This window comes from Nothobranchius furzeri, chromosome 1 (genome assembly GCF_043380555.1).
Source record: "Nothobranchius furzeri strain GRZ-AD chromosome 1, NfurGRZ-RIMD1, whole genome shotgun sequence".
NCBI lineage: Eukaryota > Metazoa > Chordata > Actinopteri > Cyprinodontiformes > Nothobranchiidae > Nothobranchius > Nothobranchius furzeri.
In genome coordinates this window covers 57,040,322-57,068,318 of record NC_091741.1, presented here as the reverse complement: position 1 = coordinate 57,068,318, position 27,997 = coordinate 57,040,322, and the positions used below count along the sequence as shown (strand labels likewise).

General features: G+C 44.5%; 1 protein-coding gene and 53 non-coding genes across 54 annotated transcripts in view; 53 read left to right on the top strand and 1 right to left on the bottom strand.

The window, feature by feature from the left end:
• Nucleotides 1–27,997, bottom strand: part of mapk11 (mitogen-activated protein kinase 11) — a 183,631-nt gene that overhangs the window by 43,182 nt on the left and 112,452 nt on the right. The window lies entirely within an intron of this gene.
• trnal-cag (transfer RNA leucine (anticodon CAG)) lies at nucleotides 319–401 on the top strand. Its single transcript has one exon. It is a non-coding gene; the product is annotated as a tRNA-Leu (tRNA).
• On the top strand, nucleotides 899–981 carry trnal-cag (transfer RNA leucine (anticodon CAG)). The gene has a single exon. It is a non-coding gene; the product is annotated as a tRNA-Leu (tRNA).
• trnal-cag (transfer RNA leucine (anticodon CAG)) lies at nucleotides 1,189–1,271 on the top strand. Its single transcript has one exon. It is a non-coding gene; the product is annotated as a tRNA-Leu (tRNA).
• On the top strand, nucleotides 1,770–1,852 carry trnal-cag (transfer RNA leucine (anticodon CAG)). Its single transcript has one exon. It is a non-coding gene; the product is annotated as a tRNA-Leu (tRNA).
• On the top strand, nucleotides 2,060–2,142 carry trnal-uag (transfer RNA leucine (anticodon UAG)). The gene has a single exon. It is a non-coding gene; the product is annotated as a tRNA-Leu (tRNA).
• Nucleotides 2,350–2,432, top strand: trnal-cag (transfer RNA leucine (anticodon CAG)). The gene has a single exon. It is a non-coding gene; the product is annotated as a tRNA-Leu (tRNA).
• On the top strand, nucleotides 2,920–3,002 carry trnal-uag (transfer RNA leucine (anticodon UAG)). Its single transcript has one exon. It is a non-coding gene; the product is annotated as a tRNA-Leu (tRNA).
• On the top strand, nucleotides 3,210–3,292 carry trnal-cag (transfer RNA leucine (anticodon CAG)). Its single transcript has one exon. It is a non-coding gene; the product is annotated as a tRNA-Leu (tRNA).
• Nucleotides 3,500–3,582, top strand: trnal-cag (transfer RNA leucine (anticodon CAG)). Its single transcript has one exon. It is a non-coding gene; the product is annotated as a tRNA-Leu (tRNA).
• On the top strand, nucleotides 3,790–3,872 carry trnal-cag (transfer RNA leucine (anticodon CAG)). Its single transcript has one exon. It is a non-coding gene; the product is annotated as a tRNA-Leu (tRNA).
• On the top strand, nucleotides 4,371–4,453 carry trnal-cag (transfer RNA leucine (anticodon CAG)). Its single transcript has one exon. It is a non-coding gene; the product is annotated as a tRNA-Leu (tRNA).
• trnal-cag (transfer RNA leucine (anticodon CAG)) lies at nucleotides 4,661–4,743 on the top strand. Its single transcript has one exon. It is a non-coding gene; the product is annotated as a tRNA-Leu (tRNA).
• trnal-cag (transfer RNA leucine (anticodon CAG)) lies at nucleotides 5,530–5,612 on the top strand. Its single transcript has one exon. It is a non-coding gene; the product is annotated as a tRNA-Leu (tRNA).
• On the top strand, nucleotides 5,820–5,902 carry trnal-uag (transfer RNA leucine (anticodon UAG)). The gene has a single exon. It is a non-coding gene; the product is annotated as a tRNA-Leu (tRNA).
• trnal-cag (transfer RNA leucine (anticodon CAG)) lies at nucleotides 6,690–6,772 on the top strand. The gene has a single exon. It is a non-coding gene; the product is annotated as a tRNA-Leu (tRNA).
• Nucleotides 7,270–7,352, top strand: trnal-cag (transfer RNA leucine (anticodon CAG)). Its single transcript has one exon. It is a non-coding gene; the product is annotated as a tRNA-Leu (tRNA).
• On the top strand, nucleotides 7,560–7,642 carry trnal-cag (transfer RNA leucine (anticodon CAG)). The gene has a single exon. It is a non-coding gene; the product is annotated as a tRNA-Leu (tRNA).
• trnal-uag (transfer RNA leucine (anticodon UAG)) lies at nucleotides 7,850–7,932 on the top strand. Its single transcript has one exon. It is a non-coding gene; the product is annotated as a tRNA-Leu (tRNA).
• On the top strand, nucleotides 11,519–11,601 carry trnal-cag (transfer RNA leucine (anticodon CAG)). The gene has a single exon. It is a non-coding gene; the product is annotated as a tRNA-Leu (tRNA).
• On the top strand, nucleotides 11,809–11,891 carry trnal-cag (transfer RNA leucine (anticodon CAG)). The gene has a single exon. It is a non-coding gene; the product is annotated as a tRNA-Leu (tRNA).
• On the top strand, nucleotides 12,099–12,181 carry trnal-cag (transfer RNA leucine (anticodon CAG)). The gene has a single exon. It is a non-coding gene; the product is annotated as a tRNA-Leu (tRNA).
• trnal-uag (transfer RNA leucine (anticodon UAG)) lies at nucleotides 12,389–12,471 on the top strand. Its single transcript has one exon. It is a non-coding gene; the product is annotated as a tRNA-Leu (tRNA).
• trnal-cag (transfer RNA leucine (anticodon CAG)) lies at nucleotides 12,679–12,761 on the top strand. The gene has a single exon. It is a non-coding gene; the product is annotated as a tRNA-Leu (tRNA).
• Nucleotides 12,969–13,051, top strand: trnal-cag (transfer RNA leucine (anticodon CAG)). The gene has a single exon. It is a non-coding gene; the product is annotated as a tRNA-Leu (tRNA).
• Nucleotides 13,259–13,341, top strand: trnal-cag (transfer RNA leucine (anticodon CAG)). The gene has a single exon. It is a non-coding gene; the product is annotated as a tRNA-Leu (tRNA).
• Nucleotides 13,549–13,631, top strand: trnal-uag (transfer RNA leucine (anticodon UAG)). The gene has a single exon. It is a non-coding gene; the product is annotated as a tRNA-Leu (tRNA).
• On the top strand, nucleotides 14,419–14,501 carry trnal-cag (transfer RNA leucine (anticodon CAG)). Its single transcript has one exon. It is a non-coding gene; the product is annotated as a tRNA-Leu (tRNA).
• Nucleotides 14,709–14,791, top strand: trnal-cag (transfer RNA leucine (anticodon CAG)). The gene has a single exon. It is a non-coding gene; the product is annotated as a tRNA-Leu (tRNA).
• On the top strand, nucleotides 14,999–15,081 carry trnal-cag (transfer RNA leucine (anticodon CAG)). Its single transcript has one exon. It is a non-coding gene; the product is annotated as a tRNA-Leu (tRNA).
• trnal-uag (transfer RNA leucine (anticodon UAG)) lies at nucleotides 15,289–15,371 on the top strand. The gene has a single exon. It is a non-coding gene; the product is annotated as a tRNA-Leu (tRNA).
• trnal-cag (transfer RNA leucine (anticodon CAG)) lies at nucleotides 15,579–15,661 on the top strand. Its single transcript has one exon. It is a non-coding gene; the product is annotated as a tRNA-Leu (tRNA).
• On the top strand, nucleotides 15,869–15,951 carry trnal-cag (transfer RNA leucine (anticodon CAG)). Its single transcript has one exon. It is a non-coding gene; the product is annotated as a tRNA-Leu (tRNA).
• On the top strand, nucleotides 16,159–16,241 carry trnal-cag (transfer RNA leucine (anticodon CAG)). The gene has a single exon. It is a non-coding gene; the product is annotated as a tRNA-Leu (tRNA).
• Nucleotides 16,449–16,531, top strand: trnal-uag (transfer RNA leucine (anticodon UAG)). The gene has a single exon. It is a non-coding gene; the product is annotated as a tRNA-Leu (tRNA).
• On the top strand, nucleotides 17,319–17,401 carry trnal-cag (transfer RNA leucine (anticodon CAG)). The gene has a single exon. It is a non-coding gene; the product is annotated as a tRNA-Leu (tRNA).
• trnal-uag (transfer RNA leucine (anticodon UAG)) lies at nucleotides 18,189–18,271 on the top strand. The gene has a single exon. It is a non-coding gene; the product is annotated as a tRNA-Leu (tRNA).
• On the top strand, nucleotides 18,479–18,561 carry trnal-cag (transfer RNA leucine (anticodon CAG)). The gene has a single exon. It is a non-coding gene; the product is annotated as a tRNA-Leu (tRNA).
• Nucleotides 18,769–18,851, top strand: trnal-uag (transfer RNA leucine (anticodon UAG)). The gene has a single exon. It is a non-coding gene; the product is annotated as a tRNA-Leu (tRNA).
• trnal-cag (transfer RNA leucine (anticodon CAG)) lies at nucleotides 19,059–19,141 on the top strand. Its single transcript has one exon. It is a non-coding gene; the product is annotated as a tRNA-Leu (tRNA).
• Nucleotides 19,349–19,431, top strand: trnal-cag (transfer RNA leucine (anticodon CAG)). Its single transcript has one exon. It is a non-coding gene; the product is annotated as a tRNA-Leu (tRNA).
• On the top strand, nucleotides 19,639–19,721 carry trnal-cag (transfer RNA leucine (anticodon CAG)). Its single transcript has one exon. It is a non-coding gene; the product is annotated as a tRNA-Leu (tRNA).
• Nucleotides 19,929–20,011, top strand: trnal-cag (transfer RNA leucine (anticodon CAG)). Its single transcript has one exon. It is a non-coding gene; the product is annotated as a tRNA-Leu (tRNA).
• trnal-uag (transfer RNA leucine (anticodon UAG)) lies at nucleotides 20,219–20,301 on the top strand. Its single transcript has one exon. It is a non-coding gene; the product is annotated as a tRNA-Leu (tRNA).
• Nucleotides 20,799–20,881, top strand: trnal-cag (transfer RNA leucine (anticodon CAG)). The gene has a single exon. It is a non-coding gene; the product is annotated as a tRNA-Leu (tRNA).
• On the top strand, nucleotides 21,089–21,171 carry trnal-cag (transfer RNA leucine (anticodon CAG)). Its single transcript has one exon. It is a non-coding gene; the product is annotated as a tRNA-Leu (tRNA).
• Nucleotides 21,669–21,751, top strand: trnal-cag (transfer RNA leucine (anticodon CAG)). The gene has a single exon. It is a non-coding gene; the product is annotated as a tRNA-Leu (tRNA).
• trnal-cag (transfer RNA leucine (anticodon CAG)) lies at nucleotides 25,628–25,710 on the top strand. The gene has a single exon. It is a non-coding gene; the product is annotated as a tRNA-Leu (tRNA).
• Nucleotides 25,918–26,000, top strand: trnal-cag (transfer RNA leucine (anticodon CAG)). The gene has a single exon. It is a non-coding gene; the product is annotated as a tRNA-Leu (tRNA).
• Nucleotides 26,208–26,290, top strand: trnal-cag (transfer RNA leucine (anticodon CAG)). The gene has a single exon. It is a non-coding gene; the product is annotated as a tRNA-Leu (tRNA).
• Nucleotides 26,498–26,580, top strand: trnal-uag (transfer RNA leucine (anticodon UAG)). Its single transcript has one exon. It is a non-coding gene; the product is annotated as a tRNA-Leu (tRNA).
• Nucleotides 26,788–26,870, top strand: trnal-cag (transfer RNA leucine (anticodon CAG)). The gene has a single exon. It is a non-coding gene; the product is annotated as a tRNA-Leu (tRNA).
• Nucleotides 27,368–27,450, top strand: trnal-cag (transfer RNA leucine (anticodon CAG)). Its single transcript has one exon. It is a non-coding gene; the product is annotated as a tRNA-Leu (tRNA).
• On the top strand, nucleotides 27,658–27,740 carry trnal-uag (transfer RNA leucine (anticodon UAG)). Its single transcript has one exon. It is a non-coding gene; the product is annotated as a tRNA-Leu (tRNA).

Sequence of the window (27,997 nt, the reverse complement as noted above, 5' to 3'; positions counted from 1 at the left end):
GTACATTGTCATGACAATGAACTTGAGGGTCAGAATGGCCGAGCGGTCCAAGGCGTTACGTTCAGGTCACAGATTCTTCTGGAGGCGTGGGTTCAAATCCTATTTCTGACATCTGTTCATCAAAAGACATATTCTGATTATAGTGAAAGAATGGCTCTATCGTTTAGGGTTTCAATTTGATACGAATCCGTAATTTAAAAATCTTTAGCAAGGCAAATCTGTGAACGTTTACGATCGTCTTACAAATTATTCTTTACCTCTACTGAGAACAGGTTTTAAAGATCAACAAAGTACATTGTAATAACAAGGAACTTGACAGTCAGAATGGCCGAGTGGTCCAAGGCGCTGCGTTCAGGTCGCAGTCTCTTCTGGAGGCGTGGGTTCGAATCCCACTTCTGACATCTGTTCATCAAAAGACCTCTTCTGATTATAGTGAAAGAATGGCTCTATCATTTAGGGTCACAATTTGCTACTAATCCGTAGTTTAAAAATCTTTAGCAAGGCAAATCTGTGAACGTTTACGATCGTCTAACAAATTATTCTGTACCTCTACTGAGAACAGGTTTTAATGACGAACAAAGTACATTGTAATAACAGTGAACTTGACAGTCCGAATGGCCGAGCAGTCCAAGGCGCTGCGTTCAGGTCGCAGTCTCTTCTGGAGGCGTGGGTTCGAATCCCACTTCTGACATCTGTTCATCAAAAGACATATTCTGATTATAGTGAAAGAATGGCTCTATCGTTTAGGCTCACACTTTGCTACGAATCCGTAGTTTAAAAATCTTTAGCAAGGCAAATCTGTGAACGTTTACGATCGTCTTACAAATTATTATGTACCTCTACTGAGAACAGGTTTTAATGACGAACAAAGTACATTGTAATAACAGTGAACTTCACAGTCAGAATGGCCGAGCGGTCCAAGGTGCTGCGTTCAGGTCGCAGTCTCTTCTGGAGGCGTGGGTTCGAATCCCACTTCTGACATCTGTTCATCAAAGGACGTTTTCTGATAATAGTGAAAGAATGGCTCTATCATTTAGGGTCACAATTTGCTACTAATCCGTAGTTTAAAAATCTTATGCAAGGCAAATCTGTGAACGTTTACGATCGTCTAACAAATTATTCTGTACCTCTACTGAGAACAGGTTTTAACGATCAACAAAGTACATTGTAATAACAAGGAACTTGACAGTCAGAATGGCCGAGCGGTCCAAGGCGCTGCGTTCAGGTCGCAGTCTCTTCTGGAGGCGTGGGTTCGAATCCCACTTCTGACATCTGTTCATCAAAAAAACATATTCTGATTATAGTGAAAGAATGGCTCTATCGTTTAAGGTCACAATTTGCTACAAATCCGTAGTTTAAAAATATTAAGCAAGGCAAATCTGTGAACGTTTACGATCGTTTTAGAAATTATTCTGTACCTCTACTGAGAACAGGTTTTAATGACGAACAAAGTACATTGTCATGACAATGAACTTGAGGGTCAGAATGGCCGAGCGGTCCAAGGCGTTACGTTCAGTTCACAGATTCTTCTGGAGGCGTGGGTTCAAATCCTATTTCTGACATCTGTTCATCAAAAGACATATTCTGATTATAGTGAAAGAATGGCTCTATCGTTTAGGGTTTCAATTTGATACGAATCCGTAGTTTAAAAATCTTTAGCAAGGCAAATCTGTGAACGTTTACGATCGTCTTACAAATTATTCTTTACCTCTACTGAGAACAGGTTTTAAAGATCAACAAAGTACATTGTAATAACAAGGAACTTGACAGTCAGAATGGCCGAGTGGTCCAAGGCGCTGCGTTCAGGTCGCAGTCTCTTCTGGAGGCGTGGGTTCGAATCCCACTTCTGACATCTGTTCATCAAAAGACCTCTTCTGATTATAGTGAAAGAATGGCTCTATCATTTAGGGTCACAATTTGCTACTAATCCGTAGTTTAAAAATTTTATGCAAGGCAAATCTGTGAACGTTTACGATCGTCTAACAAATTATTCTGTACCTCTACTGAGAACAGGTTTTAACGATCAACAAAGTACATTGTAATAACGAGGAACTTGACAGTTAGAATGGCCGAGCGGTCCAAGGCGCTGCGTTTAGGTCGCAGTCTCTTCTGGAGGCGTGGGTTCGAATCCCACTTCTGACATCTGTTCATCAAAAGACCTCTTCTGATTATAGTGAAAGAATGGCTCTGTCATTTAGGGTCACAATTTGCTACTAATCCGTAGTTTAAAAATCTTATGCAAGGCAAATCTGTGAACGTTTACGATCGTCTAACAAATTATTATCTACCTCTACTGAGAACAGGTTTTAACGATCAACAAAGTACATTGTAATAACAAGGAACTTGACAGTCAGAATGGCCGAGTGGTCCAAGGCGCTGCGTTCAGGTCGCAGTCTCTTCTGGAGGCGTGGGTTCGAATCCCACTTCTGACATCTGTTCATCAAAAGACCTCTTCTGATTATAGTGAAAAAATGGCTCTATCATTTAGGGTCACAATTTGCTACTAATCCGTAGTTTAAAAATCTTATGCAAGGCAAATCTGTGAATGTTTACGATCGTCTAACAAATTATTATGTACATCTACTGAGAACAGGTTTTAAAGATCAACAAAGTACATTGTAATAACAAGGAACTTGAGAGTAAGAATGGCCGAGCGGTCCAAGGCGCTGCGTTCAGGTCGCAGTCTCTTCTGGAGGCGTGGGTTCGAATCCCACTTCTGACATCTCATCATCAAAGGACGTTTTCTGATAATAGTTAAAGAATGGCTCTATCGTTTAGGGTCACAATTTGCTACAAATCCATAGTTTAAAAATCATAAGCAAGGCAAATCTGTGATCGTTTTACAAATAATTCTGTACCTCTACTGAGAACAGGTTTTAATGACGAACAAAGTACATTGTAATAACAATGAACTTGAGAGTCAGAATGGCCGAGCGGTCCAAGGCGCTGCGTTTAGGTCGCAGTCTCTTATGGAGGCGTAGTTTCGAATCCCACTTCTGACATCAGTTCATCAAAGGATATTTTCTGATTATAGTGAAATAATGGCTCTATCGTTTAGGGTGACAATTTGCTACAAATCCATAGTTTTAAAATCTTAAGCCAGGCAAATCTCTGAACATTTACAATCGTCTTACAAATTATTCTTTACCTCTGCTGAGAACAGGTTTTAATGATCGACAAAGTACTTTGTCATAACAATGAACTTGACAGTCAGAATGGCCGAGCGGTCCAAGGCACTGCGTTCAGGTCGCAGTCTCTTCTGGAGGCGTGGGTTCGAATCCCACTTCTGACATCTGTTCATCAAAAGACCTCTTCTGATTATAGTGAAAGAATGGCTCTATCATTTAGGGTCACAATTTGCTACTAATCCGTAGTTTAAAAATCTTATGCAAGGCAAATCTGTGAACGTTTACGATCGTCTAACAAATTATTATGTACCTCTACTGAGAACAGGTTTTAACGATCAACAAAGTACATTGTAATAACAAAGAACTTGACAGTCAGAATGGCCGAGTGGTCCAAGGCGCTGTGTTCAGGTCGCAGTCTCTTCTGGAGGCGTGGGTTCGAATCCCACTTCTGACATCTGTTCATCAAAAGACCTCTTCTGATTATAGTGAAAGAATGGCTCTATCATTTAGGGTCACAATTTGCTACTAATCCGTAGTTTAAAAATCTTATGCAAGGCAAATCTGTGAACGTTTACGATTGTCTAACAAATTATTCTGTACCTCTACTGAGAACAGGTTTTAACGGTCAACAAAGTACATTGTGATAACAAGGAACTTGACAGTCAGAATGGCCGAGTGGTCCAAGGCGCTGCGTTCAGGTCGCAGTCTCTTCTGGAGGCGTGGGATCGAATCCCACTTCTGACATCTGTTCATCAAATAAACATATTCTGATAATAGTGAAAGAATGGCTCTATCGTTTAAGGTCACAATTTGCTACAAATCCGTAGTTTAAAAATATTAAGCAAGGCAAATCTGTGAACGTTTACGATCATTTTAGAAATTATTCTGTACCTCTACTGAGAACAGGTTTTAATGACGAACAAAGTACATTGTCATAACAATGAACTTGAGGGTCAGAATGGCCGAGCAGTCCAAGGAGTTACGTTCAGGTCACAGTTTCTTCTGGAGGCGTGGGTTCAAATCCCACTTCTGACATCTGTTCATCAAAAGACATATTCTGATTATAGTGAAAGAATGGCTCTATCGTTTAGGGTTTCAATTTGATACGAATCCGTAGTTTAAAAATCTTTAGCAAGGCAAATCTGTGAACGTTTACGATCGTCTTACAAATTATTCTTTACCTCTACTGAGAACAGGTTTTAATGATCGACCAAAAACTTTGTCATAACGATGAACTTGACAGTCAGAATGGCCGAGCGGTCCAAGGCGCTGCGTTCAGGTCGCAGTCTCTTCTGGAGGCGTGGGTTCGAATCCCACTTCTGACATCTGTTCATCAAAAGACCTCTTCTGATTATAGTGAAAGAATGGCTCTATCATTTAGGGTCACAATTTGCTACTAATCCGTAGTTTAAAAATCTTTAGCAAGGCAAATCTGTGAACGTTTACGATCGTCTAACAAATTATTATGTACCTCTACTGAGAACAGGTTTTAATGACGAACAAAGTACATTGTAATAACAGTGAACTTGGCAGTCAGAATGGCCGAGCGGTCCAAGGCGCTGCGTTCAGGTCGCAGTCTCTTCTGGAGGCGTGGGTTCGAATCCCACTTCTGACATCTGTTCATGTTAAGACATATTCTGATTATAGTGAAAGAATGGCTCTATCGTATAGGGTCACAATTTGCTACAAATCCATAGTTTAAAAATCTTAAGCAAGGCAAATCTGTGAACGTTTACGATCGTTTTACAAATAATTCTGTACCTCTACTGAGAACAGGTTTTAATGACGAACAAAGTACATTGTAATAACAATGAACTTAAGAGTCAGAATGGCCGAGCGGTCCAAGGCGCTGCGTTTAGGTCGCAGTCTCTTCTGGAGGCGTGGGACGAATCCCACTTCTGACATCAGTTCATCAAAGGATGTTTTCTGATTATAGTGAAAGAATGGCTCTATCGTTTAGGGTCACAATTTGCTACAAATCCGTAGTTTAAAAATATTAAGCAAGGCAAATCTGTGAACGTATACGATCGTTTTACAAATTATTCTGTACTTCTACGGAGAACAGGTTTTAATGACGAACAAAGTACATTGTCATAACAATGAACTTGAGGTTCAGAATGGCCCAGCGGTCCAAGGCGTTATGTTCAGGTCACAGTTTCTTCTGGAGGCGTGGGTTCAAATCCCACTTCTGACATCTGTTCATCAAAAGACATATTCTGATTATAGTGAAAGAATGGGTCTATCGTTTAGGGTTACAATTTGATACGAATCGGAAGTTTAAAAATCTTAAGCAAGGCAAATCTGTGAATGTTTACGATTGTCTTACAAATTTTTCTGTACCTCTACTGAGAACAGGTTTTAATGACGAACAAAGTACATTGTAATAACAGTGAACTTGACAGTCAGAATGGCCGAGCGGTCCAAGGCGCTGTGTTCAGGTCGCAGTCTCTTCTGGAGGCGTGGGTTCGAATCCCACTTCTGACATCTGTTCATCCAAAGACATATTCTGATTATAGTAAAAGGATGGCTCTATCGTTTAGGCTCACACTTTGCTACGAATCCGTAGTTTAAAAATCTTTAGCAAGGCAAATCTGTGAACGTTTACGATCGTCTTACAAATTATTATGTACCTCTACTGTGAACATGTTTTAACGATCAACAAAGTACATTGTAATAACAATGAACTTGAGAGTTAGAATGGCCGAGCGGTCCAAGGCGCTGCGTTTAGGTCACAGTCTCTTCTGGAGGCGTGGGTTCGAATCCCACTTCTGACATCTGTTCATCAAAGGATGTTTTCTGATTATAGTGAAAGAATGGCTCTATCGTTTAGAGGCACAATTTGCTACAAATCCATGGTTTAAAAATCTTAAGCAAGGCAAATCTGTGAACGTTTACGATCGTTTTACAAATAATTCTGTACCTCTACTGAGAACAGGTTTTAATGACGAACAAAGTACATTGTAATAACAATGAACTTGAGAGTCAGAATGGCCAAGCGGTCCAAGTCGCTGCGTTCAGATCGCAGTCTCTTCTGGAGGCGTGGGTTCGAATCCCACTTCTGACATCTGTTCATCAAAAGACATATTCTGATTATCGTGAAATAATAGCTCTATCATTTAGGGTCACAATTTGCTACAAATCCGTGGTTTAAAAATATTAAGCAAGGCAAATCTGTGAACGTATACGATCGTTTTACAAATTATTCTGTACTTCTACTGAGAACAGGTTTTAATGACGAACAAAGTACATTGTCATAACAATGAACTTGAGGGTCAGAATGGCCCAGCGGTCCAAGGCGTTACGTTCAGGTCACAGTTTCTTCTGGAGGCGTGGATTCAAATCCCACTTCTGACATCTGTTCATCAAAAGACATATTCTGAATATAGTGAAAGAATGGCTCTATCGTTTAGGGTTACAATTTGATACGAATCCGAAGTTTAAAAATCTTAAGCAAGGCAAATCTGTGAATGTTTACGATTGTCTTACAAATTTTTCTGTACCGCTACTGAGAACAGGTTTTAATGACGGACAAAGTAGATTGTAATAACAGTGAACTTGACAGTCAGAATGGCCGAGTGGTCCAAGGCTCTGCGTTCAGGTCGCAGTCACTTCTGGAGGCGTGGGTTCGAATCCCACTTCTGACATCTGTTCATCAAAAGACATATTCTGATTATAGTAAAAGGATGGCTCTATCATTTAGGCTCACACTTTGCTACGAATCCGTAGTTTAAAAATCTTTAGCAAGGCAAATCTGTGAACGTTTACGATCGTCTTACAAATTATTATGTACCTCTACTGTGAACATGTTTTAACGATCAACAAAGTACATTGTAATAAAATTGAACTTAAGAGTCAGAATGGCCGAGCGGTCCAAGGCGCTGCGTTCAGGTCACAGTCTCTTCTGGAGGCGTGGGTTCGAATCCCACTTCTGACATCTCTTCATCAAATGACGTTTTCTGATTATAGTGAAATAATGTCTCTATCGTTTAGGGTGACAATTTGCTACAAATCCATAGTTTTAAAATCTTAAGCCAGGCAAATCTCTGAACATTTACAATCGTCTTACAAATTATTCTTTACCTCTACTGAGAACAGGTTTTAATGATCGACAAAGTACTTTGTCATAACAATGAACTTGACAGTCAGAATGGCCGAGCGGTCCAAGGCGCTGCGTTCAGGTCGCAGTCTCTTCTGGAGGCGTGGGTTCGAATCCCACTTCTGACATCTCTTCATCAAATGACGTTTTCTGATTATAGTGAAATAATGTCTCTATCGTTTAGGGTGACAATTTGCTACAAATCCATAGTTTTAAAATCTTAAGCCAGGCAAATCTCTGAACATTTACAATCGTCTTACAAATTATTCTTTACCTCTACTGAGAACAGGTTTTAATGATCGACAAAGTACTTTGTCATAACGATGAACGTGACAGTCAGAATGGCCGAGCGGTCCAAGGCGCTGCGTTCAGGTCGCAGTCTCTTCTGGAGGCGTGGGTTCGAATCCCACTTCTGACATCTGTTCATGTTAAGACATATTCTGATTATAGTGAAAGAATGGCTCTATCGTTTAGGGGCACAATTTGCTACAAATCCATGGTTTAAAAATCTTAAGCAAGGCAAATCTGTGAACGTTTACGATCGTTTTACAAATAATTCTGTACCTCTACTGAGAACAGGTTTTAATGACGAACAAAGTACATTGTAATAACAATGAACTTGACAGTCAGAATGGCCGAGCGGTCCAAGGCGCTGCGTTTAGTTCGCAGTCTCTTCTGGAGGCGTGGGTTCGAATCCCACTTCTGACATCAGTTCATCAAAGGATATTTTCTGATTATAGTGAAATAATGGTTCTATCGTTTAGGGTGAAAATTTGCTACAAATCCATAGTTTTAAAATCTTAAGCCAGGCAAATCTCTGAACATTTACAATTCGTCGTCGTCGTCGTCGTCGTCTTCCTCCGCTTATCCGGGTCCTGGTCGCGGGGGCAGCATATCAACTAGGGAGCTCCAGGCCGTCCTCTCCCCGGCCTTGTCCACCAGCTCCTCCGGCAGGACCCCAAGGCGTTCCCGGACCAGATTGGAGATATAACTTCTCCAACGTGTCCTGGGTCGACCCGGGGGCCTTCTGCCGGCAGGACATGCCCGAAACACCTCCCCGGGGAGGCGTCCAGGAGGCATCCTGACCAGATGCCCAAACCACCTCAACTGGCTCCTTTCGATCCGGAGGAGCAGCGTTTCTACTCCGAGTCCCTCCCGAATGTCCGAGCTCCTCACCCTATCTCTAAGGCTGAGCCCGGCCACCCTACAGAGGAAACTCATTTCGGCCGCTTGTATCCGCGATCTCGTTCTTTCGGTCATTACCCAAAGCTCATGACCATAGGTGAGGATTGGGACGTAGATCGACCGGTAAATCGAGAGCCTGGCTTTCTGGCTCAGCTCCCTCTTCCCCACGACAGATCGGCTCAGCGTCCGCATCACTGCAGACGCCGAACCAATCCGCCTGTCGATCTCCCGATCCCTCCTACCCTCACTCGTGAACAAGACCCCGAGATACTTAAACTCCTCCACTTGAGGTAGGACCTCTCCCCCGACCCGGAGGTGGCAAGCCACCCTTTTCCGGTCGAGAACCATGGTCTCAGATTTGGAGGTGCTGATCCTCATCCCAGCCGCTTCACATTCGGCCGCGAACCTACCCAGCAAGAGCTGAAGGTCAGAGCTGGATGAAGCTAGGAGGACCACATCATCCGCAAAAAGCAGAGACGAGATTCTCCTGCCACCAAACTCGACACACTCCACACCACGGCTGCGTCTAGAAATTCTGTCCATAAAAGTGATGAACAGAACCGGTGACAAAGGGCAACCCTGGCGGAGTCCAACCCTCACTGGGAACAGGTCCGACTTACTACCGGCTATGCGGACCAAACTCACGCTCCTCTGGTAAAGGGACTGAATGGCCCTTAACAGAAAGCCACCCACCCCATACTCCTGGAGCGTCCCCCACAGGGTGCCCCTGGGGACACGGTCATAAGCCTTCTCCAAATCCACAAAGCACATGTGGATTGGTTGGGCAAACTCCCATGCCCCCTCCATCACCCTTGCAAGGGTATAGAGCTGGTCCACAGTTCCACGGCCAGGACGAAAACCACATTGCTCCTCCTCTATCTGAGATTCAACTATCGATCGGACCCTCCTCTCCAGTACCTTGGAGTAGACCTTTCCAGGGAGGCTGAGGAGTGTGATCCCCCTATAGTTGGAACACACCCTCAGGTCACCCTTCTTAAAGATGGGGACCACCACCCTGGTCTGCCACTCCCTAGGAACTGCCCCCGATGACCACGCAATGTTGTAGAGACGTGTCAACCATGACACCCCTACAACATCCATAGCCTTGAGATACCCAGGACGAACCTCATCCGCCCCCGGGGCTCCGCCGCTGTGTAGTTGTTTGACTACCTCAGCAACTTCTGCCCCCGAGATCGGACAGTCCATCCCCAGGCCTCCCAGCTCTGGTTCCTCCTCGGAATGCGCATTGGTGGGATTGAGGAGCTCCTCAAAGTATTCCTTCCACCGTCCGACTATAGCCTCAGTTGACGTCAGCAGCTCCCCATCCCCACTGTAAACAGTGTGAGCGAGTTGCTGCCTTCCTCTCCTGAGGCGCCGGACAGTTTGCCAGAACCTCTTTGGAGCCGATCGATAGTCTTTCTCCATGGCCTCACCAAACTCCTCCCACGCCCGAGATTTTGCCTCGGCAACTGCCACTGCTGCACCCCGCTTGGCTATCCGGTACCTGTCCGCTGCCTCCGGAGACCCACAGACCAGCCACGCCCTGTAGGCCTCCTTCTTCAGCCTGACGGCTCCCCGAACCTCTGGTGTCCACCAGCGGGTACGGGGGTTGCCACCACGACTGGCACCGGCCACCTTACGACCACAGCTAGCAACAGCCGCCTCGACAATCGCAGAGTGGAACAAGGCCCACTCGGACTCAATGTCCCCCACTGCTCTCGGGACGTGGTCAAAGCTCTGCCGGAGGTGGGAGTTGAAGACCGTCTTGACAGGTTCTTCTGCCAGGCATTCCCAGCAGACCCTCACTATGCGTTTGGGTCTGCCAGGTCTACGCGGCATGTTCCCTTGCCATCTGATCCAACTCACCACCAGGTGGTGATCAGTTGACAGCTCCGCCCCTCTCTTCACTCGGGTGTCCAAAACATACGGCCGCAGGTCAGATGATACGACTACAAAATCTATCATCGACCTGTGACCTAGGCTGCCCTGGTACCAAGTGTACCGATGGGCATCCTTATGTTCGAACATGGTGTTCGTTATGGCCAAACTGCGGCTTGCACAGAAGTCCAATAACAAAACACCGCTCGAGTTCTGATCAGGTGGGCCGTTCCTCCCAATCACACCCCTCCAGGTCAAGCTGTCATTGCCCACGTGAGCATTGAAGTCCCCCAGCAGGACAATGGAGTCCCCTGATGGAGCACTATCTAGCACTCGTCCCAGGGACTCCAAAAAGGGTGGGTACTCTGAACTGATATTTGGCCCATAAGCACAAACAACAGTCAGGACCCGTTCCCCGACCCGAAGGCGCAAGGACGCTACCCTCTTGTCCCCCGGGGTAAACCCCAACACACAGGCAGAGAGTCTCGGGGCTAACAAAAAGCCAACCCCAGCCCTCCGCCTCTCACCCGGAGCAACTCCAGCAAAGTAGAGTGTCCAACCCCTCTCCAGGTCTCGGGTTCCAGAGCCAATGCAATGTGTCGAGGTGAGTCCGACTATATCTAGCCGGTACCGCTCAACCTCTGCCACAAGCTCCGGCTCCTTCCCCGCCAGCGAGGTGACGTTCCATGTCCCAAAAACTAGTTTTCTTGTCCGGGGATTGGACCGCCAAGGCTCCCGCCTTGGTCTGCCACCTGATTCACATTGCACCGGACCCTTCATGTTCCTCCTGTGGGTGGTGGGTCCACAGTTGGACGAGCCCATGTATCCGGTTCGGGCTGGGCCCGGCCGGGCCCCATGGGCGAAAGCCCGGCCACCAGGCGCTCGCTCACGGGCCCCAACCCCAGGCCTGGCTCAAGGGTGGGACCCCGGTAACCCTCCGGGCCGGGTACTCCGACTCTTCGTTTTCACCGCCATGAAAGATCCTTTGAACCGTTCTTTGTCTCATCCTTCACCTAAGACCAATTTGTCATGGGAGACCCTACCAGGGGCACTAACTGCCCCAGACAACATAGCTCCTAGGATCATTAGGGCACTCAAACTCCTCCACCACGATAAGGTGACGGTTCAAGGAGGAGCACATTTACAATTGTCTTACAAATTATTCTTTACCTCTACTGAGAACAGGTTTTAATGGTCGACAAAGTACATTGTGATTACAGTGAACTTGACAGTCAGAATGGCCGAGCGGTCCAAGGCGCTGCGTTCAGGTCGCAGTCTCTTCTGGAGGCGTGGGTTCGAATCCCACTTCTGACATCAGTTCATCAAAGGATATTTTCTGATTATAGTGAAATAATGGTTCTATCGTTTAGGGTGAAAATTTGCTACAAATCCATAGTTTTAAAATCTTAAGCCAGGCAAATCTCTGAACATTTACAATTGTCTTACAAATTATTCTTTACCTCTACTGAGAACAGGTTTTAATGATCGACAAAGTACATTGTAATAACAGTGAACTTGACAGTCAGAATGGCCGAGCGGTCTAAGGCGCTGCGTTCAGGTCGCAGTCTCTTCTGGAGGCGTGGGTTCGAATCCCACTTCTGACATCTGTTCATCAAAAGACCTCTTCTGATTATAGTGAAAGAATGGCTCTATCATTTAGGGTCACAATTTGCTACTAATCCGTAGTTTAAAAATCTTATGCAAGGCAAATCTGTGAACGTTTACGATCGTCTAACAAATTATTATGTACCTCTACTGAGAACAGGTTTTAATGACGAACAAAGTACATTGTAATAACAGTGAACTTGACAGTCAGAATGGCCGAGCGGTCCAAGGCGCTGCGTTCAGGTCGCAGTCTCTTCTGGAGGCGTGGGTTCGAATCCCACTTCTGACATCTGTTCATGTTAAGACATATTCTGATTATAGTGAAAGAATGGCTCTATTGTTTAGGGTCACAATTTGCTACAAATCCATAGTTTAAAAATCTTAAGCAAGGCAAATCTGTGAACGTTTACGATTGTTTTACAAATAATTCTGTACCTCTACTGAGAACAGGTTTTAATGACGAACAAAGTACATTGTAATAACAATGAACTCAAGAGTCAGAATGGCCGAGCGGTCCAAGGCGCTGCGTTTAGGTCGCAGTCTCTTCTGGAGGCGTGGGTTCGAATCCCACTTCTGACATTAGTTCATCAAAAGACCTCTTCTGATTATAGTGAAAGAATGGCTCTATCGTTTAGGGTCACAATTTGCTACAAATCCGTAGTTTAAAAATATTAAGCAAGGCAAATCTGTGAACGTATACGATCGTTTTACAAATTATTCTGTACCTCTACTGAGAACAGGTTTTAATGACGAACAAAGTACATTGTGATAACAATGAACTTAAGAGTCAGAATGGCCGAGTGGTCCAAGGCGCTGCGTTCAGGTCGCAGTCTCTTCTGGAGGCGTGGGTTCGAATCCCACTTCTGACATCAGTTCATCAAAGGATATTTTCTGATTATAGTGAAATAATGGTTCTATCGTTTAGGGTGAAAATTTGCTACAAATCCATAGTTTTAAAATCTTAAGCCAGGCAAATCTCTGAACATTTACAATTGTCTTACAAATTATTCTTTACCTCTACTGGGAACAGGTTTTAATGATCGACAAAGAACATTGTAATAACAGTGAACTTGACAGTCAGAATGGCCGAGCGGTCCAAGGCGCTGTGTTCAGGTCGCAGTCTCTTCTGGAGGCGTGGGTTCGAATCCCACTTCTGACATCTGTTCATCAAAAGACCTCTTCTGATTATAGTGAAAGAATGGCTCTATCATTTAGGGTCACAATTTGCTACTAATCCGTAGTTTAAAAATCTTATGCAAGGCAAATCTGTGAACGTTTACGATCGTCTAACAAATTATTATGTACCTCTACTGAGAACAGGTTTTAATGACGAACAAAGTACATTGTGATAACAGTGAACTTGACAGTCAGAATGGCCGAGCGGTCCAAGGCGCTGCGTTCAGGTCGCAGTCTCTTCTGGAGGCGTGGGTTCGAATCCCACTTCTGACATCTGTTCATGTTAAGACATATTCTGATTATAGTGAAAGAATGGCTCTATCGTTTAGGGTCACAATTTGCTACAAATCCATAGTTTAAAAATCTTAAGCAAGGCAAATCTGTGAACGTTTACGATCGTTTTACAAATAATTCTGTACCTCTACTGAGAACAGGTTTTAATGACGAACAAAGTACATTGTAATAATAATGAACTTAAGAGTCAGAATGGCCGAGCGGTCCAAGGCGCTGCGTTTAGGTCGCAGTCTCTTCTGGAGGCGTGGGTTCGAATCCCACTTCTGACATTAGTTCATCAAAAGACCTCTTCTGATTATAGTGAAAGAATGGCTCTATCGTTTAGGGTCACAATTTGCTACAAATCCGTAGTTTAAAAATATTAAGCAAGGCAAATCTGTGAACGTTTACGATCGTTTTACAAATTATTCTGTACTTCTACTGAGAACAGGTTTTAATGACGAACAAAGTACATTGTCATAACAATGAACTTGAGGGTCAAAATGGCCCAGCGGTCCAAGGCGTTACGTTCAGGTCACAGTTTCTTCTGGAGGCGTGGGTTCAAATCCCACTTCTGACATCTGTTCATCAAAAGACATATTCTGATTATAGTGAAAGAATGGCTCTATCGTTTAGGGTTACAATTTGATACGAATCCGAACTTTAAAAATCTTAAGCAAGGGAAATCTGTGAATGTTTACGATTGTCTTACAAATTTTTCTGTACCGCTACTGAGAACTGGTTTTAATGACGAACAAAGTACATTGTAATAACAGTGAACTTGACAGTCAGAATGGCTGAGCGGTCCAAGGCGCTGTGTTCAGGTCGCAGTCTCTTCTGGAGGCGTGGGTTCGAATCCCACTCCTGACATCTGTTCATCAAAAGACCTCTTCTGATTATAGTGAAAGAATGGCTCTATCATTTAGGGTCACAATTTGCTACTAATCCGTAGTTTAAAAATCTTATGCAAGGCAAATCTGTGAACGTTTACGATCGTCTAAAAAATTATTATGTACATCTACTGAGAACAGGTTTTAACGATCAACAAAGTACATTGTAATAACAAGGAACTTGACAGTCAGAATGGCCGAGCGGTCCAAGGCGCTGCGTTCAGGTCGCAGTCTCTTCTGGAGGCGTGGGTTCGAATCCCACTTCTGACATCTGTTCATCAAAGGATGTTTTCTGATAATAGTTAAAGAATGGCTCTATCGTTTAGGGTCACAATTTGCTACAAATCCATAGTTTAAAAATCTTAAGCAAGGCAAATCTGTGAACGTTTACGATCGTTTTACAAATAATTCTCTACCTCTACGGAGAACAGGTTTTAATGACGAACAAAGTACATTGTAATAACAGTGAACTTGACAGTCAGAATGGCCGAGCGGTCTAAGGCGCTGCGTTCAGGTCGCAGTCTCTTCTGGAGGCGTGGGTTCGAATCCCACTTCTGACATCTGTTCATCAAAAGACCTCTTCTGATTATAGTGAAAGAATGGCTCTATCATTTAGGGTCACACTTTGCTACTAATCCGTAGCTTAAAAATCTTATGCAAGGCAAATCTGTGAACGTTTACGATCGTCTAACAAATTATTATGTACCTCTACTGAGAACAGGTTTTAATGACGAACAAAGTACATTGTAATAACAGTGAACTTGACAGTCAGAATGGCCGAGCGGTCCAAGGCGCTGCGTTCAGGTCGCAGTCTCTTCTGGAGGCGTGGGTTCGAATCCCACTTCTGACATCTGTTCATGTTAAGACATATTCTGATTATAGTGAAAGAATGGCTCTATCGTTTAGGGTCACAATTTGCTACAAATCCATAGTTTAAAAATCTTAAGCAAGGCAAATCTGTGAACGTTTACGATCGTTTTACAAATAATTCTGTACCTCTACTGAGAACAGGTTTTAATGACGAACAAAGTACATTGTAATAACAATGAACTCAAGAGTCAGAATGGCCGAGCGGTCCAAGGCGCTGCGTTTAGGTCGCAGTCTCTTCTGGAGGCGTGGGTTCGAATCCCACTTCTGACATTAGTTCATCAAAAGACCTCTTCTGATTATAGTGAAAGAATGGCTCTATCGTTTAGGGTCACAATTTGCTACAAATCCGTAGTTTAAAAATATTAAGCAAGGCAAATCTGTGAACGTATACGATCGTTTTACAAATTATTCTGTACCTCTACTGAGAACAGGTTTTAATGACGAACAAAGTACATTGTGATAACAGTGAAATTGACAGTCAGAATGGCCGAGCGGTCCAAGGCGCTGCGTTCAGGTCGCAGTCTCTTCTGGAGGCGTGGGTTCGAATCCCACTTCTGACATCAGTTCATCAAAGGATATTTTCTGATTATAGTGAAATAATGGTTCTATCGTTTAGGGTGAAAATTTGCTACAAATCCATAGTTTTAAAATCTTAAGCCAGGCAAATCTCTGAACATTTACAATTGTCTTACAAATTATTCTTTACCTCTACTGGGAACAGGTTTTAATGATCGACAAAGAACATTGTAATAACAGTGAACTTGACAGTCAAAATGGCCGAGCGGTCCAAGGCGCTGCGTTCAGGTCGCAGTCTCTTCTGGAGGCGTGGGTTCGAATCCCACTTCTGACATCTGTTCATCAAAAGACCTCTTCTGATTATAGTGAAAGAATGGCTCTATCATTTAGGGTCACAATTTGCTACTAATCCGTAGTTTAAAAATCTTATGCAAGGCAAATCTGTGAACGTTTACGATCGTCTAACAAATTATTATGTACCTCTACTGAGAACAGGTTTTAATGACGAACAAAGTACATTGTGATAACAGTGAACTTGACAGTCAGAATGGCCGAGCGGTCCAAGGCGCTGCGTTCAGGTCGCAGTCTCTTCTGGAGGCGTGGGTTCGAATCCCACTTCTGACATCTGTTCATGTTAAGACATATTCTGATTATGGTGAAAGAATGGCTCTATCATTTAGGGTCACAATTTGCTACAAATCCATAGTTTAAAAATCTTAAGCAAGGCAAATCTGTGAACGTTTACGATCGTTTTACAAATAATTCTGTACCTCTACTGAGAACAGGTTTTAATGACGAACAAAGTACATTGTAATAATAATGAACTAAAGAGTCAGAATGGCCGAGCGGTCCAAGGCGCTGCGTTTAGGTCGCAGTCTCTTCTGGAGGCGTGGGTTCGAATCCCACTTCTGACATTAGTTCATCAAAAGACCTCTTCTGATTATAGTGAAAGAATGGCTCTATCGTTTAGGGTCACAATTTGCTACAAATCCGTAGTTTAAAAATATTAAGCAAGGCAAATCTGTGAACGTTTACGATCGTTTTACAAATTATTCTGTACTTCTACTGAGAACAGGTTTTAATGACGAACAAAGTACATTGTCATAACAATGAACTTGAGGGTCAGAATGGCCCAGCGGTCCAAGGCGTTACGTTCAGGTCACAGTTTCTTCTGGAGGCGTGGGTTCAAATCCCACTTCTGACATCTGTTCATCAAAAGACATATTCTGATTATAGTGAAAGAATGGCTCTATCGTTTAGGGTTACAATTTGATACGAATCCGAACTTTAAAAATCTTAAGCAAGGGAAATCTGTGAATGTTTACGATTGTCTTACAAATTTTTCTGTACCGCTACTGAGAACTGGTTTTAATGACGAACAAAGTACATTGTAATAACAGTGAACTTGACAGTCAGAATGGCTGAGCGGTCCAAGGCGCTGTGTTCAGGTCGCAGTCTCTTCTGGAGGCGTGGGTTCGAATCCCACTCCTGACATCTGTTCATCAAAAGACCTCTTCTGATTATAGTGAAAGAATGGCTCTATCATTTAGGGTCACAATTTGCTACTAATCCGTAGTTTAAAAATCTTATGCAAGGCAAATCTGTGAACGTTTACGATCGTCTAAAAAATTATTATGTACATCTACTGAGAACAGGTTTTAACGATCAACAAAGTACATTGTAATAACAAGGAACTTGACAGTCAGAATGGCCGAGCGGTCCAAGGCGCTGCGTTCAGGTCGCAGTCTCTTCTGGAGGCGTGGGTTCGAATCCCACTTCTGACATCTGTTCATCAAAGGATGTTTTCTGATAATAGTTAAAGAATGGCTCTATCGTTTAGGGTCACAATTTGCTACAAATCCATAGTTTAAAAATCTTAAGCAAGGCAAATCTGTGAACGTTTACGATCGTTTTACAAATAATTCTCTACCTCTACGGAGAACAGGTTTTAATGACGAACAAAGTACATTGTAATAACAGTGAACTTGACAGTCAGAATGGCTGAGCGGTCCAAGGCGCTGCGTTCAGGTCGCAGTCTCTTCTGGAGGCGTGGGTTCAGATCCCACTTCTGACATCTGTTCATCAAAAGACATATTCTGATTATAGTAAAAGGATGGCTCTATCATTTAGGCTCACACTTTGCTACGAATCCGTAGTTTAAAAATCTTTAGCAAGGCAAATCTGTGAACGTTTACGATCGTCATACAAATTATAATGTACCTCTACTGTGAACATGTTTTAACGATCAACAAAGTACATTGTAATAAAATTGAACTTGAGAGTCAGAATGCACGAGCGGTCCAAGGCGCTGCGTTCAGGTCACAGTCTCTTCTGGAGGCTTGGGTTCGAATCCCACTTCTCACATCTCTTCATCAAATGACGTTTTCTGATTATAGTGAAAGAATGGCTCTATCGTTTAGGGTCACAATTTGCTACAAATCCATAGTTAAAAAATCATAAGCAAGGCAAATCTGTGAACGTTTACGATCGTTTTACAAATAATTCTGTACCTCTACTGAGAACAGGTTTTAATGACGAACAAAGTACATTGTAATAACAATGAACTCAAGAGTCAGAATGGCCGAGCGGTCCAAGGCACTGCGTTTAGGTCGCAGTCTCTTCTGGAGGCGTGGGTTCGAATCCCACTTCTGACATTAGTTCATCAAAAGATCTCTTCTTATTATAGTGAAAGAATGGCTCTATCGTTTAGGGTCACAATTTGCTACAAATCCGTAGTTTAAAAATATTAAGCAAGGCAAATCTGTGAACGTATACGATCGTTTTACAAATTATTCTGTACCTCTACTGAGAACAGGTTTTAATGACGAACAAAGTACATTGTGATAACAATGAACTTAAGAGTCAGAATGGCCGAGTGGTCCAAGGCGCTGCGTTCAGGTCGCAGTCTCTTCTGGAGGCGTGGGTTCGAATCCCACTTCTGACATCAGTTCATCAAAGGATATTTTCTGATTATAGTGAAATAATGGTTCTATCGTTTAGGGTGAAAATTTGCTACAAATCCTTAGTTTTAAAATCTTAAGCCAGGCAAATCTCTGAACATTTACAATTGTCTTACAAATTATTCTTTACCTCTACTGAGAACAGGTTTTAATGATCGACAAAGAACATTGTAATAACAGTGAACTTGACAGTCAGAATGGCCGAGCGGTCCAAGGCGCTGCGTTTAGGTCGCAGTCTCTTCTGGAGGCGTGGGTTCGAATCCCACTTCTGACATCTGTTCATCAAAAGACCTCTTCTGATTATAGTGAAAGAATGGCTCTATCATTTAGGGTCACAATTTGCTACTAATCCGTAGTTTAAAAATCTTATGCAAGGCAAATCTGTGAACGTTTACGATCGTCTAACAAATTATTATGTACCTCTATTGAGAACAGGTTTTAATGACGAACAAAGTACATTGTGATAACAGTGAACTTGACAGTCAGAATGGCCGAGCGGTCCAAGGCGCTGCGTTCAGGTCGCAGTCTCTTCTGGAGGCGTGGGTTCGAATCCCACTTCTGACATCTGTTCATCAAAAGACCTCTTCTGATTATAGTGAAAGAATGGCTCTATCATTTAGGGTCACAATTTGCTACTAATCCGTAGTTTAAAAATCTTATGCAAGGCAAATCTGTGAACGTTTACGATCGTCTAACAAATTATTATGTACCTCTACTGAGAACAGGTTTTAATGACGAACAAAGTACATTGTGATAACAGTGAACTTGACAGTCAGAATGGCCGAGCGGTCCAAGGCGCTGCGTTCAGGTCGCAGTCTCTTCTGGAGGCGTGGGTTCGAATCCCACTTCTGACATCTGTTCATCAAAAGACCTCTTCTGATTATAGTGAAAGAATGGCTCTATCATTTAGGGTCACAATTTGCTACTAATCCGTAGTTTAAAAATCTTATGCAAGGCAAATCTGTGAACGTTTACGATCGTCTAACAAATTATTATGTACCTCTACTGAGAACAGGTTTTAATGACGAACAAAGTACATTGTAATAACAGTGAACTTGACAGTCAGAATGGCCGAGCGGTCCAAGGCGCTGCGTTCAGGTCGCAGTCTCTTCTGGAGGTGTGGGTTCGAATCCCACTTCTGACATCTGTTCATCAAAAGACCTCTTCTGATTATAGTGAAAGAATGGCTCTATCATTTAGGGTCACAATTTGCTACTAATCCGTAGTTTAAAAATCTTATGCAAGGCAAATCTGTGAACGTTTACGATCATCTAACAAATTATTATGTACCTCTACTGAGAACAGGTTTTAATGACGAACAAAGTACATTGTAATAACAGTGAACTTGACGGTCAGAATGGCCGAGCGGTCCAAGGCGCTGCGTTCAGGTCGCAGTCTCTTCTGGAGGCGTGGGTTCGAATCCCACTTCTGACATCTGTTCATGTTAAGACATATTCTGATTATAGTGAAAGAATGGCTCTATCGTTTAGGGGCACAATTTGCTACAAATCCATGGTTTAAAAATCTTAAGCAAGGCAAATCTGTGAACGTTTACGATCGTTTTACAAATAATTCTGTACCTCTACTGAGAACAGGTTTTAATGACGAACAAAGTACATTGTAATAACAATGAACTTGACAGTCAGAATGGCCGAGCGGTCCAAGGCGCTGCGTTTAGGTCGCAGTCTCTTCTGGAGGCGTGGGTTCGAATCCCACTTCTGACATCAGTTCATCAAAGGATATTTTCTGATTATAGTGAAATAATGGTTCTATCGTTTAGGGTGAAAATTTGCTACAAATCCATAGTTTTAAAATCTTAAGCCAGGCAAATCTGTGAACGTATACGATCGTTTTACAAATTATTCTGTACTTCTACTGAGAACAGGTTTTAATGACGAACAAAGTACATTGTCATAACAATGAACTTGAGGGTCAGAATGGCCCAGCGGTCCAAGGCGTTACGTTCAGGTCACAGTTTCTTCTGGAGGCGTGGGTTCAAATCCCACTTCTGACATCTGTTCATCAAAAGACATATTCTGATTATAGTGAAAGAATGGCTCTATAGTTTAGGGTTACAATTTGATACGAATCCGAAGTTTAAAAATCTTAAGCAAGGCAAATCTGTGACTGTCTACGATTGTCTTACAAATTTTTCTGTACCGCTACTGAGAACAGGTTTTAATGACGAACAAAGTACATTGTAATAACAGTGAACTTGACAGTCAGAATGGCCGAGCGGTCTAAGGCGCTGCGTTCAGGTCGCAGTCTCTTCTGGAGGCGTGGGTTCGAATCCCACTTCTGACATCTGTTCATCCAAAGACATATTCTGATTATAGTAAAAGGATGGCTTTATCGTTTAGGCTCACACTTTGCTACGAATCCGTAGTTTAAAAATCTTTAGCAAGGCAAATCTGTGAACGTATACGATCGTTTTACAAATTATTCTGTACCTCTACTGAGAACAGGTTTTAATGACGGACAAAGTACATTGTAATAACAGTGAACTTGACAGTCAGAATGGCCGAGCGGTCCAAGGCGCTGCGTTCAGGTCGCAGTCTCTTCTGGAGGCGTGGGTTCGAATCCCACTTCTGACATCTGTTCATCAAAGGATGTTTTCTGATTATAGTGAAAGAATGGCTCTATCGTTTAGGGTCACAATTTGCTACAAATCCGTAGTTTAAAAATATTAAGCAAGGCAAATCTGTGAACGTATACGATCGTTTTACAAATTATTCTGTACTTCTACTGAGAACAGGTTTTAATGACGAACAAAGTACATTGTCATAACAATGAACTTGAGGGTCAGAATGGCCCAGCGGTCCAAGGCGTTACGTTCAGGTCACAGTTTCTTCTGGAGGTGTGGGTTCAAATCCCACTTCTGACATCTGTTCATCAAAAGACATATTCTGATTATAGTGAAAGAATGGCTCTATCGTTTAGGGTTACAATTTAATACGAATCCGAAGTTTAAAAATCTTAAGCAAGGCAAATCTGTGAATGTTAACGATTGTCTTACAAATTTTTCTGTACCGCTACTGAGAACAGGTTTTAATGACGAACAAAGTACATTGTAATAACAGTGAACTTGACAGTCAGAATGGCCGAGCGGTCTAAGGCGCTGCGTTCAGGTCGCAGTCTCTTCTGGAGGCGTGGGTTCGAATCCCACTTCTGACATCTGTTCATCCAAAGACATTTTCTGATTATAGTAAAAGGATGGCTCTATCGTTTAGGCTCACACTTTGCTACGAATCCGTAGTTTAAAAATCTTTAGCAAGGCAAATCTGTGAACGTTTACGATCGTCTTACAAATTATTATGTACCTCTACTGTGAACATGTTTTAACGATCAACAAAGTACATTGTAATAACAATGAACTTGAGAGTCAGAATGGGTGAGCGGTCCAAGGCGCTGCGTTCAGGTCGCAGTCTCTTCTGGAGGCGTGGGTTCGAATCCCACTTCTGACATCAGTTCATCAAAGGATATTTTCTGATTATAGTGAAATAATGGTTCTATCGTTTAGGGTGAAAATTTGCTACAAATCCATAGTTTTAAAATCTTAAGCCAGGCAAATCTCTGAACATTTACAATTCGTCGTCGTCGTCGTCGTCGTCTTCCTCCGCTTATCCGGGTCCTGGTCGCGGGGGCAGCATATCATCTAGGGAGCTCCAGGCCGTCCTCTCCCCGGCCTTGTCCACCAGCTCCTCCGGCAGGACCCCAAGGCGTTCCCGGACCAGATTGGAGATATAACTTCTCCAACGTGTCCTGGGTCGACCCGGGGGCCTTCTGCCGGCAGGACATGCCCGAAACACCTCCCCGGGGAGGCGTCCAGGAGGCATCCTGACCAGATGCCCAAACCACCTCAACTGGCTCCTTTCGATCCGGAGGAGCAGCGTTTCTACTCCGAGTCCCTCCCGAATGTCCGAGCTCCTCACCCTATCTCTAAGGCTGAGCCCGGCCACCCTACAAAGGAAACTCATTTCGGCCGCTTGTATCCGCGATCTCGTTCTTTCGGTCATTACCCAAAGCTCATGACCATAGGTGAGGATTGGGACGTAGATCGACCGGTAAATCGAGAGCCTGGCTTTCTGGCTCAGCTCCCTCTTCCCCACGACAGATCGGCTCAGCGTCCGCATCACTGCAGACGCCGAACCAATCCGCCTGTCGATCTCCCGATCCCTCCTACCCTCACTCGTGAACAAGACCCCGAGATACTTAAACTCCTCCACTTGAGGTAGGACCTCTCCCCCGACCCGGAGGTGGCAAGCCACCCTTTTCCGGTCGAGAACCATGGTCTCAGATTTGGAGGTGCTGATCCTCATCCCAGCCGCTTCACATTCGGCCGCGAACCTACCCAGCAAGAGCTGAAGGTCAGAGCTGGATGAAGCTAGGAGGACCACATCATCCGCAAAAAGCAGAGACGAGATTCTCCTGCCACCAAACTCGACACACTCCACACCACGGCTGCGTCTAGAAATTCTGTCCATAAAAGTGATGAACAGAACCGGTGACAAAGGGCAACCCTGGCGGAGTCCAACCCTCACTGGGAACAGGTCCGACTTACTACCGGCTATGCGGACCAAACTCACGCTCCTCTGGTAAAGGGACTGAATGGCCCTTAACAGAAAGCCACCCACCCCATACTCCTGGAGCGTCCCCCACAGGGTGCCCCTGGGGACACGGTCATAAGCCTTCTCCAAATCCACAAAGCACATGTGGATTGGTTGGGCAAACTCCCATGCCCCCTCCATCACCCTTGCAAGGGTATAGAGCTGGTCCACAGTTCCACGGCCAGGACGAAAACCACATTGCTCCTCCTCTATCTGAGATTCAACTATCGATCGGACCCTCCTCTCCAGTACCTTGGAGTAGACCTTTCCAGGGAGGCTGAGGAGTGTGATCCCCCTATAGTTGGAACACACCCTCAGGTCACCCTTCTTAAAGATGGGGACCACCACCCTGGTCTGCCACTCCCTAGGAACTGCCCCCGATGACCACGCAATGTTGTAGAGACGTGTCAACCATGACAGCCCTACAACATCCATAGCCTTGAGATACCCAGGACGAACCTCATCCGCCCCCGGGGCTCCGCCGCTGTGTAGTTGTTTGACTACCTCAGCAACTTCTGCCCCCGAGATCGGACAGTCCATCCCCAGGCCTCCCAGCTCTGGTTCCTCCTCGGAATGCGCATTGGTGGGATTGAGGAGCTCCTCAAAGTATTCCTTCCACCGTCCGACTATAGCCTCAGTTGACGTCAGCAGCTCCCCATCCCCACTGTAAACAGTGTGAGCGAGTTGCTGCCTTCCTCTCCTGAGGCGCCGGACAGTTTGCCAGAACCTCTTTGGAGCCGATCGATAGTCTTTCTCCATGGCCTCACCAAACTCCTCCCACGCCCGAGATTTTGCCTCGGCAACTGCCACTGCTGCACCCCGCTTGGCTATCCGGTACCTGTCCGCTGCCTCCGGAGACCCACAGACCAGCCACGCCCTGTAGGCCTCCTTCTTCAGCCTGACGGCTCCCCGAACCTCTGGTGTCCACCAGCGGGTACGGGGGTTGCCACCACGACTGGCACCGGCCACCTTACGACCACAGCTAGCAACAGCCGCCTCGACAATCACAGAGTGGAACAAGGCCCACTCGGACTCAATGTCCCCCACTGCTCTCGGGACGTGGTCAAAGCTCTGCCGGAGGTGGGAGTTGAAGACCGTCTTGACAGGTTCTTCTGCCAGGCATTCCCAGCAGACCCTCACTATGCGTTTGGGTCTGCCAGGTCTACGCGGCATGTTCCCTTGCCATCTGATCCAACTCACAACCAGGTGGTGATCAGTTGACAGCTCCGCCCCTCTCTTCACTCGGGTGTCCAAAACATACGGCCGCAGGTCAGATGATACGACTACAAAATCTATCATCGACCTGTGACCTAGGCTGCCCTGGTACCAAGTGTACCGATGGGCATCCTTATGTTCGAACATGGTGTTCGTTATGGCCAAACTGCGGCTTGCACAGAAGTCCAATAACAAAACACCGCTCGAGTTCTGATCAGGTGGGCCGTTCCTCCCAATCACACCCCTCCAGGTCAAGCTGTCATTGCCCACGTGAGCATTGAAGTCCCCCAGCAGGACAATGGAGTCCCCTGATGGAGCACTATCTAGCACTCGTCCCAGGGACTCCAAAAAGGGTGGGTACTCTGAACTGATATTTGGCCCATAAGCACAAACAACAGTCAGGACCCGTTCCCCGACCCGAAGGCGCAAGGACGCTACCCTCTTGTCCCCCGGGGTAAACCCCAACACACAGGCAGAGAGTCTCGGGGCTAACAAAAAGCCAACCCCAGCCCTCCGCCTCTCACCCGGAGCAACTCCAGCAAAGTAGAGTGTCCAACCCCTCTCCAGGTCTCGGGTTCCAGAGCCAATGCAATGTGTCGAGGTGAGTCCGACTATATCTAGCCGGTACCGCTCAACCTCTGCCACAAGCTCCGGCTCCTTCCCCGCCAGCGAGGTGACGTTCCATGTCCCAAAAACTAGTTTTCTTGTCCGGGGATTGGACCGCCAAGGCTCCCGCCTTGGTCTGCCACCCGATTCACATTGCACCGGACCCTTCATGTTCCTCCTGTGGGTGGTGGGTCCACAGTTGGACGAGCCCATGTATCCGGTTCGGGCTGGGCCCGGCCGGGCCCCATGGGCGAAAGCCCGGCCACCAGGCGCTCGCTCACGGGCCCCAACCCCAGGCCTGGCTCCAGGGTGGGACCCCGGTAACCCTCCGGGCCGGGTACTCCGACTCTTCGTTTTCACCGCCATGAAAGATCCTTTGAACCGTTCTTTGTCTCATCCTTCACCTAAGACCAATTTGTCATGGGAGACCCTACCAGGGGCACTAAGTGCCCCAGACAACATAGCTCCTAGGATCATTAGGGCACTCAAACTCCTCCACCACGATAAGGTGACGGTTCAAGGAGGAGCACATTTACAATTGTCTTACAAATTATTCTTTACCTCTACTGAGAACAGGTTTTAATGGTCGACAAAGTACATTGTGATAACAGTGAACTTGACAGTCAGAATGGCCGAGCGGTCCAAGGCGCTGCGTTCAGGTCGCAGTCTCTTCTGGAGGCGTGGGTTCGAATCCCACTTCTGACATCAGTTCATCAAAGGATATTTTCTGATTATAGTGAAATAATGGTTCTATCGTTTAGGGTGAAAATTTGCTACAAATCCATAGTTTTAAAATCTTAAGCCAGGCAAATCTCTGAACATTTACAATTGTCTTACAAATTATTCTTTACCTCTACTGAGAACAGGTTTTAATGATCGACAAAGTACATTGTAATAACAGTGAACTTGACAGTCAGAATGGCCGAGCGGTCTAAGGCGCTGCGTTCAGGTCGCAGTCTCTTCTGGAGGCGTGGGTTCGAATCCCACTTCTGACATCTGTTCATCAAAAGACCTCTTCTGATTATAGTGAAAGAATGGCTCTATCATTTAGGGTCACAATTTGCTACTAATCCGTAGTTTAAAAATCTTATGCAAGGCAAATCTGTGAACGTTTACGATCGTCTAACAAATTATTATGTACCTCTACTGAGAACAGGTTTTAATGACGAACAAAGTACATTGTAATAACAGTGAACTTGACAGTCAGAATGGCCGAGCGGTCCAAGGCGCTGCGTTCAGGTCGCAGTCTCTTCTGGAGGCGTGGGTTCGAATCCCACTTCTGACATCTGTTCATCAAAAGACATATTCTGATTATAGTGAAAGAATGGCTCTATCGTTTAGGGTCACAATTTGCTACAAATCCATAGTTTAAAAATCTTAAGCAAGGCAAATCTGTGAACGTTTACGATCGTTTTACAAATAATTCTGTACCTCAACTGAGAACAGGTTTTAATGACGAACAAAGTACATTGTAATAACAATGAACTCAAGAGTCAGAATGGCCGAGCGGTCCAAGGCGCTGCGTTTAGGTCGCAGTCTCTTCTGGAGGCGTGGGTTCGAATCCCACTTCTGACATTAGTTCATCAAAAGACCTCTTCTGATTATAGTGAAAGAATGGCTCTATCGTTTAGGGTCACAATTTGCTACAAATCCGTAGTTTAAAAATATTAAGCAAGGCAAATCTGTGAACGTATACGATCGTTTTACAAATTATTTTGTACCTCTACTGAGAACAGGTTTTAATGACGAACAAAGTACATTGTGATAACAATGAACTTAAGAGTCAGAATGGCCGAGTGGTCCAAGGCGCTGCGTTCAGGTCGCAGTCTCTTCTGGAGGCGTGGGTTCGAATCCCACTTCTGACATCAGTTCATCAAAGGATATTTTCTGATTATAGTGAAATAATGGTTCTATCGTTTAGGGTGAAAATTTGCTACAAATCCATAGTTTTAAAATCTTAAGCCAGGCAAATCTCTGAACATTTACAATTGTCTTACAAATTATTCTTTACCTCTACTGAGAACAGGTTTTAATGATCGACAAAGAACATTGTAACAACAGTGAACTTGACAGTCAGAATGGCCGAGCGGTCCAAGGCGCTGCGTTCAGGTCGCAGTCTCTTCTGGAGGCGTGGGATCGAATCTCACTTCTGACATCTGTTCATCAAAAGACCTCTTCTGATTATAGTGAAAGAATGGCTCTATCATTTAGGGTCACAATTTGCTACTAATCCGTAGTTTAAAAATCTTATGCAAGGCAAATCTGTGAACGTTTACGATCGTCTAACAAATTATTATGTACCTCTACTGAGAACAGGTTTTAATGACGAACAAAGTACATTGTGATAACAGTGAACTTGACAGTCAGAATGGCCGAGCGGTCCAAGGCGCTGCGTTCAGGTCGCAGTCTCTTCTGGAGGCGTGGGTTCGAATCCCACTTCTGACATCTGTTCATGTTAAGACATATTCTGATTATAGTGAAAGAATGGCTCTATCGTTTAGGGTCACAATTTGCTACAAATCCATAGTTTAAAAATCTTAAGCAAGGCAAATCTGTGAACGTTTACGATCGTTTTACAAATAATTCTGTACCTCTACTGAGAACAGGTTTTAATGACGAACAAAGTACATTGTAATAATAATGAACTTAAGAGTCAGAATGGCCGAGCGGTCCAAGGCGCTGCGTTTAGGTCGCAGTCTCTTCTGGAGGCGTGGGTTCGAATCCCACTTCTGACATTAGTTCATCAAAAGACCTCTTCTGATTATAGTGAAAGAATGGCTCTATCGTTTAGGGTCACAATTTGCTACAAATCCGTAGTTTAAAAATATTAAGCAAGGCAAATCTGTGAACATTTACGATCGTTTTACAAATTATTCTGTACTTCTACTGAGAACAGGTTTTAATGACGAACAAAGTACATTGTCATAACAATGAACTTGAGGGTCAGAATGGCCCAGCGGTCCAAGGCGTTACGTTCAGGTCACAGTTTCTT